The sequence below is a fragment of the Equus przewalskii genome, chromosome 11 (genome assembly GCF_037783145.1).
Source record: "Equus przewalskii isolate Varuska chromosome 11, EquPr2, whole genome shotgun sequence".
NCBI classification, from domain to species: domain Eukaryota; kingdom Metazoa; phylum Chordata; class Mammalia; order Perissodactyla; family Equidae; genus Equus; species Equus przewalskii.
In genome coordinates this window covers 29,273,701-29,292,212 of record NC_091841.1, presented here as the reverse complement: position 1 = coordinate 29,292,212, position 18,512 = coordinate 29,273,701, and the positions used below count along the sequence as shown (strand labels likewise).

General features: G+C 52.6%; 1 long non-coding RNA gene across 1 annotated transcript; it reads left to right on the top strand.

Moving 5' to 3' along the window:
- Positions 1-2,340: 2,340 nt before the first annotated feature.
- Positions 2,341-4,998, top strand: LOC139074533 (uncharacterized). Its single transcript, XR_011524217.1, has 2 exons — positions 2,341-2,689; positions 3,609-4,998. It is a non-coding gene; the product is annotated as an uncharacterized lncRNA (long non-coding RNA).
- The last annotated feature ends 13,514 nt before the right edge of the window (positions 4,999-18,512 follow it).

The following is an 18,512-nucleotide window of genomic DNA, read 5'->3' as shown; positions in this document are numbered from 1 at the left end:
TTGCGCACGTCCATGTGCTGAAATCTAGGGCAGGTCCTGAGGTCGTCCGCTGTGTCAGGCACTGCCGCCTAGTGCTCGTGTGGGTTCTGGAGCCGGACAGCCAGGTGGGAGCCCCAGACCCACCCCCAACAAGCCGTGTGTGGTCTCGGGGAAATTACCCAGTCCCCGGGCCTCAACCTCCTCATACGTCAAATGGGAGTGATGCCAGGATCCACCCTGCTGGACCAACGTGGGGACTCAGGACACCAGTAATTGCTCAGTCAACATTCGCCATTTGTAGGAACAGGCAGAGCCACCAAGCGGGGCGCTGGTGACGTGCCTACAGAGCATTCCTGTTGGTATTGAACTGGCGAAAGTTTACTCCCTTTAAAAACTGGACTAGGGGCCAGCCCAGTGGCGCAGTGGTTAAGTTTGCACGTTCTGCTTCAGCAGCCCAGAGTTCACTGGTTCGGATCCCGGGTGCGGACATGGCACCACTTGGCAAGCCATGCTGTGGTAGGCGTCCCACATATAAAGCGGAAGAAGATGGGCATGGATTTGAGCTCAGGGCCAGTCCTCCTCAGCAAAAAGGGGAGGATTGGCAGCAGATGTTAGCTCAGGGCTAATCTTCCTCAAAAAAAAAAAAAAAACGGACTAGGCTTGGTTCACAATAGCCAAAGGCAGAAAGTACTGAGTGTCCATCAAGAGGTGGACGAATAAATAAATGTACCCTGACCACATGATGGCACGTCATTCAGCGAGAAGGAATGAAGCATGGCCACATGTCGTGTTCACCGCGAGACAGGTGCACCTTGAACACACTCTGGTAAGTAACAGGAGCCAGACACAAAAGGACAAATACTGTCTGATTCCACTGCTACGAAATACCTACAATTGGCAAATTCATAGACACAAGCATGAAAGCTTACCGGAGGCTGGGAGCCCGGGAACACGAAGTTCTTGCTTAATGGGTACGGAGTTGCTGTTTGAGGTCATGAGAAAGTCTGGAAGTAGATGGTGGGGATGGTTGCACAACATTGTGAATGTCCTCAATGCCGCTGAATTGTCACTTAAAAATGGTTGAGGTGGTAAATTGTTATGTGTATATTTTACCATGATAAAAAAATAGAAAAAAAACTGGACTAGGTTAACGATGTCACTTGACTTTAAAAAAAGGCAGAAAACAGATCCAGGTAACTTTCTGCAGAGGGTGCATGTTCCCTGCAGGTTCTTCCTGACGCAGCTGTTCTGGGCGAGAGGTCACAGCCACGCTGCGGGTCAGCTCGGGGTGGGTAGGAGGCTCTGGCCCACACCACCCCCTGCTGTCTCTCATGCCGGCTGCCGGCTGGGTGCGCCCGGGCCAGGATTCTCTGTTCCCTTTTCTGCAGGAACGCTTGGCTGCTCAGTGAGCAGCGTGGCCTTCACCCAGGGGCCTCCAGGCTCCTGCTTGCCTGGCCTCCCGTTGACCCAGCCACCACCTGGTCAGCGCCCACCTTGGCCCACCCTGCTCCCGAGGCTCTGTGGCTATCCTCCCCGAGCATTTCCCCTCCATCTTCCCCCGGGCTTGCTCCCCTGGACTGCAGAGCTTGGCTCACCCTCTCCGGGCCAGGCTGGGCCCGAGGCTGCTGCCACCCCAAAACCTCCCAGCCAAGCCTGCGTGTACCAGAGATGGCAGTAGGGGGAAGGCATATAAGGAGGGTGTGAAAGGGGACAGCGCAGGACACAGGACAGCCAGGGGTTAGGCACAGGGACTTTGACTCTGACCGTCACCTCTGTCACTAACCAGCGTGCCTGACAGCTCTTGACGCATGTCCTAGCTCAGATGGGGCTGCCCAGCCCTCGCATCTCAGGAGGTCCCTCCCTCAGGACCCTGCCCACTCCCTGACTTCTTCCTGGTGTCAGCACATGCGTGTTTATTGGTCCGGGTTTCCCCCACCTCGGGGAGGAGGGGCGTACATCTGTTGGCTCGCTAAGGGACACCCAGCGTCCGCAGCCACGACTGGCCCGCGGCAGTCCTGCAGTTGGCACACTGGTGGGTGCGGGTCTCCCTCAGAACCCCGAACCCCTCACTGCTGGTGAACAGGGTTGGTGCCATGTGGAGGGCTGGAGTGGCTCCTTCCATGAAGTGCAGACACTGGTGGGGGGGTCCCCGGCCACATTCGGGGATTGGGGGCCATCGGTGGAGGCTGCCCAGTGGTATCCGGTGAGGCTGATGGCCCAGCGCTTTGTGGAAGAGCTGAGTCCCTCGTGTCTGCTGGAACCACATAAGACTGCTCTGGAAGCACTAAACGTGGAAATTGTTGTCCTCTGGGCAGGCGGGGCTCTGCCTTGTCTAAAGAGATCACAGAAGGGGCTGTCCTCATTCCTGAAGGCGGAGCTCAGCGGTCAGAACAGCAGCTGTGCGAGGCATTTCCTCCCAGTGTCCCACACCCTGGGGCCACTTCCGCCAAGGCAGGCGCCACCCCACAGTGGCTCTGGGACATAGAGCAGCACACCTAGAGAGCCAGGCGACCTTTCACCCACTTCCTGCACAAACAAGGCAGCAGAGACGGAGGAGTTGCAGAAACCCAGGTCACCTAACGCCCCAGGAGAGGCCGTCTGGCTTTCTTCTTTCTTCCTTCCTGTCCATGGGTACCAGGACATACAGACGTTCCTCTCGGGAACCCGCGCCAACCATTCCAGGCCTTGACGTGCATAACAGAACTGCAAGGTGAGGGTCTTAGCCTACAGCCACGCTCCTAATGAAAGTTCAGGGCTGGCAGAGCCTTTATGAGATTGTCTCTGAGAATGATCTCTGAGGACAAAGATCAGTCCATCGAGGAACCATTTGAAAGTAAAATTACACTGCATGGGGCTGCCCTGGAGCCCCTGGTCTCCTGGCCCAGGGGCCGGAAGCCCAGGGCTGGGAAGGCCCAGGTGTGCTGTTGGGGGCCAGGATGTTGCCATGGTAACATTGGTGGAGCCGGTACCATGTGCAGGTCGCCCAGCCAGGTGTGTGACAAAGGCCAACCCATCTCACACCCCACAGCCCTGTGACCCAGATACGGTGATTTTACCCACATTTTACACATGAAGAGACGAAATCAGAGAGGCACAGCAAGTCCCAACCATGGCGGCACTTCAGAATCATCTGGTGTGTTCGTCAGGGCAGACCGCACGATGCTACGTAACAGATAAACCCCAGACTCTCAGGGGCTTAACCCAGGAAGGTTTCCTCTTGCTCATGGAAAACCTGGTGCGGAGTGGGGGACCCTGTCCAACTTGTAGTTATGACCCCAGAACAGGTGGGGTGCTGGGCGGAGCCGCTCGGCTGCAGCCTCCCCTCTTAACCAAAGGTCTTAACCAGAGGGCTCCTCGGGGCTGCGGGTTTGGATAAATAAGGAACTGAGGGGACTTCTGAATCACTCGAAGCAGAGTCTGTCAGCCTGGCAAAGCTGAACCCCATCCCCCACCGCTCATGCCCCCTGTGCCCGGAGCAAGTTGGTGCTGTCAAGTGGGGCCACCAGTGGTCCCCAGCTTGCCTTGCACTGGTGGGTATGTAGGGGTAAATGTCATCGTCCTTGTCATGTCGGTGGCTAATTGTTAATACGTGTAGCTCTATGGCATGCTGACAGTTTCTTGCCTTCCAGAAAAGTCTCTTCTCCCAGGATGATGCAATGCATACAAACAGAAACTCGTCGTTTGCCTGCCCCTTTAAAGGAAGACTCGATCTAATGGTCAAACCCATACCTTGAAATTGAAACTGATTTCACCCAATGAGGAATGTTTTCCTGAAGAAAACCTTCCAGATCGCTGAAGGAACCCAAAAGGACATATCCTCCCGAAGGGCCAGGCTGAGGCTGCGTTTGGAAGCCAGGTGGATCTCTGACGGTCTCTCCTTCTGACACCCCGGGCCCCGCCTCCATCTGCTGGAGCTCGGCTTCACGAAAGGAATCGCCAAGGCTCGGGGCCTTCTCTCTCCCGGGAAGGTTTGAATTGGACTAAAAATCCTAGGATGCAAAGTGGGGCTGTTTCAGGAGGCAGGGTTTGAGGCCTGGGTTGGGAGCCCTCCGTGACCCCCAAAAATTACCTCCTGCCACTGCACCTTCCGTTCCCCATAAAGCCCCCCGTTCTTCCTGCCCCCTCCCCAGTTATCGCGTTTCGTCCTGCTGTGTGAGTGACACTAAGCACTAATGAGCGTTCCCCACGCTCGCTATGCCAGGGCTGTGGGGGGTTCTCTTGGGGATCCCTTCACCACCTGGAGACAGGTGACCTGGTTTGGAGTCCCGGCTCTGATGGGCAAACCGTTTGCCCTCTCTGAGCCCCGGCTTCCTCCTTGGTAGAGTGGGGCGACAGCAGCTTCCTGGGGGCACTCACCATCTGCCATTAGCCTGTGCACCCGGAAGAGCGGAGTGCCCCTTCCCTGGGCTCTCAGGATGCTTTGCCAGTCCCTCGATTACATGCCAGGTGGTCGTCTGGGCAAACGTCTTTCTCCTGGCCCCCAGGGAGCTGCCTTTCTCTGTTTTAAAACGTAGGACTTGTTATTATTCAAGTGTGGTGAGGCCAACAGATCAGGAGACGATACCACTGAAAAGATGGTTTGTAACAGTTCCCAGAGGAGGGGCACACCGTGCCCCGGGGGCCACCCGGGGAAGCACCAGGCTGGGTCAGGAGGCAGAGGGAGACAGAAAATGTGGGAAGGAGTCTTTACTGTGGCTTCCTCAGGAAGGAACGGAGAGGTGGGGTAAGCAGTCTGAGGATTGGCCAGTCTGAGTAATTTCAGGGGGCTCAGGGGCATCGCGCATCCCAGTCGTGCGGTACCTGCCCTGGGACGATGAGGGCAGTGGGGAGTGGCCCCGAGTGTGAGGGCTGGAAAGAGGTGGGGTTGGGTTGTGGGCTCTGGATTGGCTGGTTTGCACTGGAAAGGCACGTTCTCGGGTAGGTTGTTGACCATCTCTAGGAATTGGCACACCCAGGGAGGGGCCGTCCACGAGGTCAGCCAGGCCCCAGAAACACAGACAATAAAGGACGTGATTAATACACCTCGGGCAGTCAGGTGTGATGGGGAGGAACAATGGGTTTAGGGTCCGGATCCCAGATTCCTGCCCCAGCCTGACAGGTGTTGGTTGTGTAACAAAACAGAAGCTTCGCCAGCCTCTATGCCATCATGCACAGTGCAAACAACTCCCTCAGCGACTTGTGCAAATCCACGGCCGCCCCGTGCCTCACGCCGCTCCGAAAACCGGAGAGCCCTGTCCGCGCGTGCAGAATCTTCCCAAGGGCAGCCCCCTCGTGCATGCACGTGCACACATGTGTACATGCGTACACACACACACGTGCACATGCACACTTGGCATCCTGTTAGGCTCGTCTGTCACACAAGTCCAGCCTTGTGCCGAGAGGCCTGTGCTGGGAACGCCGCCATCGACTGGGCAACTGGCCAACACAGAAATCAACAAGGTGGTTGTGGGGAGCGCTGGGAGCTCAGCAAGAGAAGCAGGGAGCCGTGGCAGAGAACAACGAGGAGGGGACCCCCAGATGGAGGGCCAGGCGGCGCCTCGATGCGGAAATGACACTGACAGTGATGCCACTCAGAGGAAATAAAAGCCACAGAGTTCCCGAAGCTCCAGAGGCAAGAAAGAGCTGGAAGGTCCCGGGAACTGTCCATCTGGCCACCACTGGGGAGGAGAGGCAGAGATACAGGAGATGGCCAAAGAGAAGGCTGTTACTGAACACTGGACTTTGGAATCAAACCTCTCTTTGGTAAGAGGCAATATGGGATTTGATGCAGATGTATTTTGACTGGTTTGTTTCGGGAAGCATCTGAATGAAGTTCTGAGCCCTGTGGATAACAAAATGCAACCCGGGGCCAGCTTCCTGGAACAGAGCCCAGCGAGGGTGTCCAGTGAGGGTTCCAGAGGCTTCCGCTCCTAGTGGAGCCGGGGCCTGGGCACGCAGTGGACACTCGGTAACTATCTGTTGGAAAGTCCACGTCCTAGGTGTGCGTGAGCTGAGATCCAAGAGCATCTGGCCTCTCGGTTGGCATCTTGCAAAGAGGCTGTGAGCAGGCGTGCCCACCTCTATTCTGAGTCCTGAACTCTCCTCACAGTCACCCAGGTGAAAAGCCACAAAGATTGACACGGTTCTCCCAGCGTAGCTGGGCTCTGCTTCTGCTCCCTGCGCTGGCAACAGAGCCCAGGCACCTGTCGTCACCCACAAGCTGCATCCCAGGGCCCTGGCTACCCAAGGGGAATCTCAATCCTAATCTCAAGGGGCCTGGGGAGCAGGGGGACCCCTCACAGCCCGCCCCTGAGAGCGCTCGTGCACATATCACCAGGGCTGACGTGGAGATGGGAGGGGGCCCCCCTAGACAGCTTGGCTAAAAGAACCAAGGGTGGTCATCAGGGGTTGAATTCAATACCCCCCAATTCACCTATTGCAGTCCTAACCTCCAGCACCTCTGACTATGACGTTGTTCAGAGACAGGGTCCCTGCAGATGGTTAGTTAAGGTGAGGTCACACTGGACGAGGGTGGCCTCTAATCCACCGTGACCGATGTCCTTATGAAAAGGGGGAATCGGACACAGGCACAGGGAAAACGCATTGAAAGGTCGGAGTTTTGCAGCCACAAGCCGAGGAGCTGCCAGGAGCCAGGAGAGAGGCCCGGACGAGCCCGTCCAGAGCATCATAGGGGTGCCAACCCCTTGACCTTGGACTTCCAACCTCCAGGACTTTGAGACAAGAAACTTCTGCTGTTGAAGGCCCTCGGTCTGTGGAGCCTCGTTACAGCAGCCCCAGGAAGCTGAGGCAGTGGTGAAGATGTGGAACAAACCCCGAAGGCACGCTACCGAATCAGCCCACCTCTGACCGCCACCAGCAGGGGCTCCCCGTGGCTGCGGGCGTGTGGCTCTGCGCGGGTCTAGCCTGCGGACCTGATCCAGGTGGGCTTTGTTTTCCTTCAAAGGGCAAGCCAGGCTTCTAGAGAAGAAGTTCCTCCTTGCCCCGGTGGCCTGAACCCCTCCAGGGACTGCCCAGCACCAGCTGGCTGGAGTCGTGGAGGAGCAAACCCAAGTGGCCTGCCGCCAGCTGTCGCCCTTCACCTTGACGGGGCATGACCGTGACTTGGGCGCTGGTTACAAGACCGAGCTTCCCAGAAGTAACCTCTGGCAGCACAGGAACCTCAGTTCTCTCTTGTTACACACGCTGGGGGCGGCTAAGAGCAGACGAGGCCTCCGGTCCCAACCACCTCTCCTGTCTTCTGACTCCAGCCCCTCTGGACCCTTTGCGCCGCACAGAGCTGCGGACACCAGGAGCCTCCCCTCTGGAACCCAGGGCCCGTGGGTTTGAATCCACTGTAAACACGTTCCTGGGTGATGAGCAGTCAAGACAGGTGGGGGAACTTCCCACCCTCTCCTCAAGCTGGCTTCAGTTCCCAGATATCCCCCGTCTGCCGGTGGCCATGCAAACAACCACAGGAACGCTTCCGTGTGTCCGGCCTGTTCTCAGAGCCGGTGTCGCAGCCCAGCCTCAGTGCTTCCCCAGGACGAGGTGGCTAGGACCCTACTCAGGAATTCAGTTTCACGTATTTGCAAATATTTTTCATGACTACAGCTTGTCTGAGACATCAGCTCACGAGGGCACTCTTTACCAACATTCATTCGTTCATGCATTCACTTATTCATTCTTCGGTTTATTTACAGACCCTACATTATTTTTGTAATTCATTCACCCGACATCCTTCATACGATTCTAAGCACTTTACCTATTATCGTTGTGCCCGTTTTGCAGATGAAGAAACTGAGGCAGAGGCAGGTTAAGCAACTTGGTCCAAGGTCACACAGCTTAAAGGGGCAGAGCCGGGATGCAAACCCCGGCCGACAGGCTGCAGGGCCTGGGTGAGTGCGTGCTGTGGTCCGTGAGGACGTACTGCGCTGGCTGTGCTCCCCCAACCAGGTCAGGAAACTGGTTGTCACCTTGTCCCGTATGGGGCACTGGGTCAGACTTTGTGCAAAACCCAGAAGCTACGACCACATTGTCCTTGTTTGCAAGGAGCTCAGCCTCCCTCCCAGGGGACACACAGAAAGACTCAGAGAGATTCCAAGTGCGTCTGCAGCCCTGGCCGCATCTGGAGTGGAGGGCATGGAGGCAGGGGACTGGCCCGGAGGCTTTTGGAGGGATCCAGGCATCAGCTGACCACTGCAGTGGTGGAGGACGCAGATCCAGGAGGAACAACCCAAGCGAGGCTGGGGAGGGAAAATGGCAGAACTCGTGACCAGTTGGCTCAAGGAAGCGCAGGAGGAGGCGGAGGGGCGGGTGGCGGCACGCGGTCCTGGTCAGGTTGCAGGGGACCCAGCTCAGGGGAGAGATGATGACTCCAGAAAGAACTCTTCATCTCCTTCCCCACCCCCTGCCGTGGGCCTCGTGTCCCTACATCTGAAGATTCCCATTTCACTGGAAAAAATGCAGAAAAGTATGTTTGTCAGCGCGTGGGACATCTCTGGCAGGCTACACAAGAAACTGGCAGGAGTGTCTCTCTCCAGAGTCGGGAGCTGGGGGGCCCAGAGGCCAGGAGGCGTGCTTTTTCCCATATGCCCTTTGTACCTTTGGAATCTTTGCCAAGGGCAAAGTATTCCTTGTGCAAGAAAATAAATTCAACCTTAAAATTCTAAGTCACAGGAACTTTGTGGGATAGGCGCGTGAAAATTCTACGCGTGAGTGAAGAATTGGGAGTAGACAAGAGAGAGCCAAGGAGCTCGTGGATGGGGCAGGAGGCCCTGGTGCCACCGGGCAGGGCCGTTCCTGAAGGCAGAGGAAGAAATGAGGGGATTAATCCAAGGAGATGACCACACAGATGAGAAGAGTTTGCACCTGTGTGCTCGAAATGGGAATACTCCCCACCTACACTGTCACCCACAGGAGCCTCATGCAGTGAGTTATAGCACAGCTACAACTGGAATATTATGCAACTGGTAAAAAGAACTAGGTAACTGTAGGTAATGTTGGTGCCCTGGAACGCACCTTCCAGGACGTGGCCCGCCGTGTCCTACTAAAGGCCCCAGTGGCCTGTTGGGTTTCTGCTCAGCCCCACAGGCAGGGCAGGCTGGCTGTGCTGGGCAGTCGACAGTCCCAACAGCTTTCACATCTGACGATAAATATGGGAACATCCCATCCCTCTAGGGGCCAGCAGCACGGCATGTGCTACGGGTCTCCCTCTGGGCCTGGGCCTCGGTTGCCCCAAATTGGTGACCTGCTCATTAGTGTTCTCGGTCTTGCTTTCTTTTCCTTCCCTGTCTCACTTCCTCCATCCCCCACCCGTATGTCGTGGGGTCCTCTGGGATCACTCCCAAAGCAACTTTCACCCAAATCCTTGTCTCAGGGCCCACTTCCGGGGGAACCCGATTGAGAACCATTTGTATCAACATAGACAGATGCCCTGCTAGGGTACTAGTAAGATACCATATAACAGAGTAGCGTGTAGAGTGTGCGCACATGGGTATGAATGCATACACACACGTGTGTGTACACACATGTATATAGTGCTGGGGCCCAGGGCAGGCCACCCCAAAATATCCCACAATGCCATATTGACGATTTTAAAGTTACTTGAGAAGCAGTCAACACAAAAAGGGCATTTCCCCTCCTCTCTCTGTTCCCCCCGACAGCAGGAAATAAATCTCCCAGTGAAGGGTCCCCTCCCCACAGCAGGAGCTGGAGAGACGTCCTCCCCACCAGAGCTGGGGAATTCAGGGCTGAGAAGCCTGCATAAACAAACTTGTTACTTTTACTAATTTAATACCTCAAGCCTAAACTCTGCCTAAATTCCTCACTAATTACATTTCCCAAAGCTGAGTTTCTTTGTCCTGTCAATTCCTCACAAATCTATCGTTTCTTTGTGTAAAAAGATATAAAAGCAGCCTGCTTAGCCCATCTCGGACAGCATTATTTTTATGATCTCCAATACGGACGTATTAAATTGGTTTTTCTCCTGTTAATCTGGTCTTGTGTCAATTTTGTTATTAGTTCAGCCGTAACTCAGAGAAGGTACAAGGGGGATTTCACCCCCCGACGATGCACGTGTCATACACACACACGCACCAAATATGTCCACACCCAGGGTTAGCAGTACTGAGTGCTATGTGATGGTATTTGAAATTTCTTTTTTATAGTAAAATTAATTCATTTTATTTTTATGTAATAAGTATGAACATTTTAAGAAGTGGAAGGCTAACTTTTTTCTTTTAAAAGGTGAGGAATCTTGGGGCCGGCCCATGGCTGAGTGGTTGAGTTCGAGTGCTCTGCTTCAGCGGCCCAGGGTTTCGCGGGTTCGGATGCCGGGTGCAGACATGGCACCGCTCATCAAGCCATGCTGAGGCAGTGTCCCACATGCCACAACTAGAAGGACCCACAACTAAAGATATACAGTTATGTACCGGGGGGGCTTTGGGGAGAAAAAGGAAAAATAAAATCTTTAAAGAAAAAAGAAAAAAGGTGAGGAGTCAAAATGAAAAGTAAGGGGGCTGGCCCCATGGCTTAGTGGTCAAATTCAGCAGGCTCCACTTTGGTGGCCCAGGTTCACAGGTACGGATCCTGGGTGCAGACCTATCCCACTGCTCATCTGTGTAAAATAGATGGAGACTGGCACAATCTAACCTTCCTTAAGCAAAAAAAGAGGAAGATTGGCAACAGATCTTGGCTGAGGGCCAATCTTCCTCAGCAAAAAAAAAAAAAAGAAAGAAAGGAAGGAAGAAAAATAAGGCCTGATGGCTCTGAGAACAACAAAAAGGTGGAGCATAATTGCCCAAATGCCTAAAGAAACAAACAAAAAGCCTGCGAATAGGCAAACACTCCCGTGTGTCTTCTCTGCTCTGCTCTGTACGAGGACCACACTTCTGTACTCTCTGTACTTCACTTCTGGCCATTCAGTGTGAGGTTGTCCCCCAACACCAAGCAATTCTTAGAGTCTCTGGACACCAGCTGGGTGCCCTACAATTGAACTCGATTCTGACACTGTCTGCACGCAGATAACGTCAGATCCCACAAGTTAACAGCTCGGTCCCACAAGACCGCCCTCCACTGCAGGCGCCAATGGCAAGTCCCATCGTCACCTGTGCTTCTGACCGACCAGCTATGAACCGGGGGTTCCCACGACGCCCTCCTCAGGGCCGAGTATTTGCTACAGCAGCTCACACAACTCGGGAGACGGTTTACTTCCTAGGTCACCTATTTCTTACAAAGGATGTTACAGGATACAAAGGGACAACCAGATGGAGAAGTATCCGGGGCGAGGGCTGAAGGGTCCTGAGGACAGGACCTTCTGTCCCCATGGAGCTTGGGGTGCGCCAGCCTCCTGGCACGTGGATGCATTCTTGTTCACCGAACCGAAAGCTCTCCAAACTTTGTACTTTAGGGAATTTTTTTTTTTTTAAGATTGGCACCTGAGGTAACAACTGTTGCCAATCTTCTTTTTTTTTTCTGCTTTTTCTCCCCAAATCCACTAGCACATAGTTGTATATTTTAGTTGTGGGTCCTTCTAGTTGTGTCATGTGGGACGCCACCTCAATGTGGCCTGATGAGCGGTGCCATGTCCGTGCCCAGGATCCGAACCAGTGAAACCCTGGGCTGCTACAGCGGAGCCGGCGAACTTAACCACTCAGCCACAGGGCCGGCCCCCTATTCTAGGGATTTTTAAGGAGGCTTCATTACATAGGCATGCTTTGTTTTTATAGGGAAAGTGTTTTTCTAGCTTTATTGAGATATAATGACATATGACACTGTGTAAGTGTGAAGTGTACAACGTGTTGATCTGACCCATCTATACACTGGGAAATGATTACCCGCAGAGAGCCAGCTAACGCCTCCGGCTCATCACAGAAGCCCTGCACAGCCCGGTTGATTGAATCATTGGCCGTCGTCGGTGATTAACTCGGCCCCTCTCCCCTCCTTGGAGGTTGGGGATGGGACCGAAAGTTGCAACCCTCTAATCACGTGGTTGGTTCCCTTGACCTCCAGCGCCATCCCAAGGCTGTGTGGGGGCCTTTCCAAAAGCCACCTCCTTACAGAAGCTCAGGGGTGGCTGGAAGGAGCCAGTGAGACAGATGCAGCCTCTCCACGTTGGTGGCTCTTGCCACTTAGGGAACGCCAGGCGTTCTCGGAGCTCTGCACCAGGGACAGGGAGGAAAACCAAATGCTGCAGACGCTTCTCATTACAGATCACAACATCACGGCTTGGAGACCGTGGCATGGGGCGTGTGATGCAGGGGAAACAGGTGGAGGAAGTTAGAGAGGCTTAGGAAAAGCTCTAGTTTGCAGGAAAAGCAGCCAGGCGGGAAGCAACACAGATGGTCAAGATAGGGCCCTCGGGTCTGAGAGGGCGTTGGCAGCGGGAGGTTTTAGGGAAGGCCCAGAACCCCCTCTGGGACGGCGGAGGTCCTACTGGGGTTGTCACAGCAGGACAAGGATTCGTCATAGTCTCCCACCAACGCAAAGTCGGCCAAGGTTGACCCAACTGGACGTGGGGGGGGGCAGGGCACCTGGGCACCTCCAGACACCCCACCTCCACTAGAGACTGTTGCTTGCTCTTTCTTGTTGCCATGGATACCTGGGCCCCTGGTCCTTCCCGGGAGGATGGGGAGGGGCCCAGGGTCGGGCACAGGCTAGGAAGTTGGATGGCAGGACCTGCCTTGCTGTCCCAGCAGAGAGGATGGAAGGACCTGGGGGCCCTCATGCTTCCAGCAGACTGGGGGAGGGTGGGGGGGGGGCGGGTAGGGAGTGAGGGTGGAGCAGAAGGAAGCTTAAGACCACCACTCCACCCCTGTCCATCTTACCTGTGGTCCCTTTCCAGGAGGAAGGAATTTCCTGGGGCAAAGGGAGTGGCAAGACCTCTGCCTAATACCACTGTTCCCAGGCTCCCTTCAACTTTGACCTTTGTGGTTTCTGCCCTAGCATCCCACCACAGGTGTTATTATTTTCTTTAATTTCCCTCATTTTTCTTTTCTTTTCTTTTTTTGGTGAGGAAGATTAGCCCTGAGCCAACATCTGCGTCAATCTTCCTCTATTTTGTATGTGGGACGCCACCACAGCACAGTCTGGTGACCGCTGTGCAGGTCCACACTCAGGATCTGAATCTGCGAACCCCAGGCCACCAAAATGGACCAGACAAACTTAACCACTATGCTGCCAGGCTGGCCCCCCTCATTTTTTTTTTTTAACTTAAACTCCTCCTGGAGCCTTGCCATAAGCCACTGCAGCTATGAATCCTAGCCTTGATGTAGCAGCTACCCACTGATGCATATTAAATAAATACCTGACTGTGAAAACCAAAACTGAGGTCAGCTTACAGGTGACTGCCCATGGCCCACAGAAGCTTCCAGGGGAGCATCGCTTCCCTCTTCTGTTCTCCTCTACTCTGCGGCAAGGTGTCCGAATGCCCCACCCGCCAGCTGGGTGCTAGGGCTAGGCACCGGGGCTCCTCCCATCCCATCACTACCTTTCACTACAGGCCAGGAACTTTCCATGAGTTATCACATTTAATCCCAAAAATAATCCCATTGTATTAGTCAGGGTTCTCTGGAAAAACGGAACCAATAGGATACGTACAGGTGCATGGACAGAGGTTTATTATGAGGGATTAGCTCACAGGATTATGGAGGCCAAGAAGTCCCACCGTCTACCGTCCACAAGCTGGAGGGCCAGGACAGGAGAACTGGGTCCGAACCCAAGGCCTGAGACCCAGAGGCCCCAGGAGTAAAGTCCGACCCGGGGCTGAGGGCCCGAGAGCCAGGAGCTCGGATGTCTGGGAGCAGAAGATGGATGTCCCAGCCGAAGCAGCCAGGGCGCCCACCTTTTGGTTCTATCCAGGCCCTCGGTGGGTGGATGGGATGGGCCCACCTGTACTGTGGCGGGCAAGGGCGACTCTTTCCTCGGCCCACCCGTTCCAAGGCTGGTCTCTTCTGGAAACACCCTCATGGACACACCCAGAATTCACGTTTCACCAGCTCACTGGGCAGCCCTCAGCCAATCAAGTGGACACACAAAATCAACCACCACACCCAGACAACCTCCCGATAATCCTACAGGGTAGGGTTTGTTATCCCTGCCTTACAAACGAGTAACTGGAGCTTAGAGAAGTTAAAAAAACACATCCACTGCGGGCCAGTGGAGGCACCTGGATTTGAGGTCAGGGGGCCTATGTCCAGAGCCTGCCCGGGAGCTTGATGCCAGTAGGGGAGGCAAAAACTCTTTTCCTCTCCCCATCTTAGCTCCTCCAGCCGGGGCCCCATCAATGAGACCGGCCAAAGACAGATTAACAAGAGAAAGGCAAACGGAAGTGTATAACCACGTGCATCACACGTGGACACAAGGGAGCACCCGGCCAGGAGCAACCCAAACAGGTGGTTAGAATTTGGGTTTGAGGCGGGCTCGGTGAGACGAGGAGTCGAAAGAAAGATTTCTTGGACTCTGAAGGTCTGGCAGTAGTGCTCTTTTATTCAGAGAATAGCATGGAGTAGCATGGGGACAGAACCCATGGCAAGTAAAGAGCTGTAATGTGTTGAGGGTTAGAGCTAAATTTATAAGGCATAGATATGTGAATTATTTCCTTACAAGACAAAGGAAAGATCATGAAAAAAATCATTAAAATGGTATCAGTGCAGGTGGAGTCTGGTTATCAGGTGGTCCTATAACTTTAGATAAGAATCAGATGGGATCAGGTCGGGATGTCCTATGCTTCCCGGAGACTGAAACAGATCAGTATGTAGGGCAGGACGCCTTGGGCTTTTCTCCCTGGGGCAGCCTGGATCCTCATCAATATCAGTTCTTGAGAAAATAATCAGATATGTGGACAAGAAACATGTATGTAGAAGGATACGCATCCTGTTACGGAACCAGGCTCGTTTTGCACGAAAGACCAATCACTGGGACGAGTTTGCAGCAGAGAAAGGCTTAACTGGCACGGCGGCCAAGTGAGGAGACAGGAGAACAAATCTGAAATCCGCCTCCTGGAAAACGGGGATATGTATGGGGTAAAGCGGTGGCTGGTCGGAAGTGTGGGGACAGAGGACTGGATGTGAGGAGGAGTGAGGTGATTGATGCTCTGTGCAAGCGTAGTCAAGCTTCAGAGCTCTTCATAGGACGTCTGTTTACGATATGGCAGCGTCACCATGATCTGAGGGTGGAGTTTTCAGCTCCTTGACGTCAGAAGGTCACCCAGCCAGGCACAGTGGATGAGTCGGTGGTCTTAACCAGCCTGAACTGGACAAGAAGTCGACTCTCAGTTCCTGGAAACCTTAAGCACATGGAGACCCAGGCACCAGAGGTGTCCCCTATAGGGTGGGCTTTAGGCGTGCATTGTCTGACTCCTTTCCAAACAGACAGCCAACCGAGTATAGTTAAAGCGAGTCGGCCCCTGCTTTCCATCCTAGCGGGATCAATAAATATAAAAATGGGATAAATGTGGCTGTCTAACAATAGAGGAATGCTCAAATAATCACGAGAGAGCCACACGGTGAAAACCACGGAGTCACTATCTAAAAGGAGACAGGCCTTTGCTTGGGGAGAGGGTGGGAGGAGGGGGGACCCCCAAGGGCGAGAAGAAGTTTTCGAGGTGATGGTTTCATGGGTGCATACGTGTCAAAACTTACTGAATTGTACACTTTAAATATGTGTAGTTTATCATATGTCAATTATACCCCAATAAAGATTTTTTTTTAAAAATGCAGTCACTAAACTAAATTTCAAAGTTATTGAATAATATGGCAAATGGTATTGAAATAAAGTGCAGAAGGGAGAATAAGTCCCTTGCAGCCTTTTTGGAGAGCAATGTGGCCGATTGAAACAACATTTGAAGTGCCCTTAACATTGGACCTGGAAGTTTCCTTTCTGGGTATTATTTCATCAGGGAAACAGCTGTAAAGCTCTTACCTACAGCTCTTCAATACCAGTACACCCCAAGTAAAATCCTCCTTCACACAGTTACCATAAGGCCTTCCGTGACCTTGTTACTGAGCAAGGACTCCCCACCCAATATGCAGAGGCCGACACGGTGGCATATCAGCTTTTGAAGGCAGAAAGGCTTTATTGCGAGACCAACCGACAAGGAGACAGGAGCCCAGGCTCTCAAATCTGTCTTGCCTGTCCAAGGTGTGGGGTAGAGGTTAAGGGATCGGGGAGGGCCAGCTGGTATGGGGAGGCCCTGGCAGGATGAGTTTTGATTGGCAGGTCAAAATTTTCTTTTCTGCGCATGCTCCTGGCTCGCTGCCCCTGAAAGATAGCTTTAACTTTCTGTTGTTGAGATGGGGTCAGTTATGGAAGGTTACTGGGAAAAGAACAGTAAACAAGGGTAAAGTCGTTATGCAGATGTAAGTCATTGCCTTCTCCATCTATAAGAGTTTCTAGAGATTTAGAAACTTCTGGTACAGAGAACACACCCTTACAAATGGAGATTTCTCTTATAAACATAAATCGCCCTTACAAAAGGGCAACCTGTACTGTGTTTCCAGAGCTTTTCCCGTGTCCGCTCTTTTTTAATAATCATCAGCTCAAAATAGCCCTTACGCCAAAGAGGCATATTTTGGGGCAGCATATTCTGTTCCTGGTCCTGTGGTTATAACCTGGCCACCTCTTAGAACCCATCTCTATGTTCTCGGCCTCCTCACCACCTGTAGCCGCACTGGCCTTGCTATTCTCGGACCTGCCAAGCTTCTTCCCACCCTCAGACCTCTGCCGTTGCTGTTCTCTTCATCTGTGATGCTGCATGCCCTTGCACACGGCTCCTTTCCTCGCTTCGGTCCTTGTACTGTAGGGGCGGAAAAACTTTCCGTTCCTCCCTTCGAGGTTCTTTGGCTGGTTTAATGATTAAGTTGATATAAGATAGATGAACAGGAGAAAAACAAACAAAACTGTGTACGTACTGGAACCTCATAAAGATATGGAGACTCAAAACGCAGCCCAGTCCTTGATATATAATGACCTGAGCCCAGGGAAGGGGTGGGGTCTGGGCATCGGAAGGGGAGGAAGGCAGAGGAGATGCTCAGAAAATAAAAGTTGTCCTGTCATGCAAATATATTTCTTAGGTCAAAAGTTCTCTCTGGTAATAGCTCTCTTCTTGGTACAGGCCCCCTTTCCAATGCAAATTTAGGCAGTTGAGCCGGAGGTAAAGAGCTTTCCTTGAATCTTCTGATGTTTGATTGCTTTTAGCTCAAAATAATCCTTATGCCAAAGTGGCATATTTTGGGGTGACAAATTCTGCTACACTTCAAGGCAAGTGTCACCTCCTCACACCGGGCTTCCTGACCAGCTGATGGAAATTCTTCCCCTCAAGAGCGCCAGGACACAGCGTGGAAAAAAGAAGGAAGTTGAGGCGTATTTCACATTATATGCCAGAACAAAATCCAAGTGCATCCAAATTTTAAATGTCAAACCTGAAAGCACAGAAGTACTAGAAGAGAATATAGGAAAATTTCTCGATAATCCTAGAGCGGGGACAGTTTTCTCTCTGAGTCAAAATTCAGAAGCCATAAAAAAATAATAAGGTTTGACTATGGGAAAAAAATCTTCATGAAAAAATCTTCATAAGAAAATCAAAGTCAGGGGCCGGCCCCGTAGCCGAGCGGTTAGGTTCGCGAGCTCCACTTCGGCGGCCCAGGGTTTCAATGGTTCAGATCCTGGGCACGGACATGGCACCGCTCATCAGGCCATGTGGAGGCGGCATCCCACATGCCACAACTAGAAGGACCCACAACTGAAATATACAACTATGTACTGGGGGGATTGGGGAGAAAAAGGAAAAAAAAAAAATTAAAGTCCGAAGATGAACTAGTGAGCCATCAAGGAAATGAAAATCAAAGCCACAGTAAGACAGTCCTTCACACCCGCTGTGATCGAAACTACAGGTAATGACAAGTGTCGGTGAGGATGTGGGAAAAGAGGAACCCTCATACACTGCTGGTGGGAATGCAAAATGGTGCAGAGCCAAAAGGTGGAAACAACCCAAAGAGCCACCAACAGATGAAAGGATAAACAAAATGTGGTCCATGCATACAGTGGGATATTTGTCATAAAAAGTACTGACATGTACTCCAGCATGGATGAATGGCAAAAACATCGCGCCAGTGAAGGAAGCCAGACACAAAAGACCACATATTGTATGATTCCATTTCTATGAAATGCTCAGAACAAGCAAATCCATACAGACCAAAAGTAGATTCGTGGTTGCTTAACCCTGGAGCGTGGGGCAAATGGGAAGTGACTGTTATAGTAGGAGGGCTCTTTTTGGGGTAATGGAAACTTTCTCAAATTGATTGTGGTGATTATTGCACAAGTCCGTAAAAATACCAACCATTGAAATTTACACTTTAGATGGAAAGTTGGATCATCTGTGAATTATATCCTGACAATGCTGTTTTAAAAAAGACACACTGGTAAAAAAAAAAAAAATTTCAGCCCAAGAAAAAGATCCACAACCTAATAGAAAAACAGGGGAAGTGTAGACAGCCATTGGTCATGTGGGGATATGACAGCGATACGTTCTAAGACACGTCTTGTTAGGCAATTCAGTC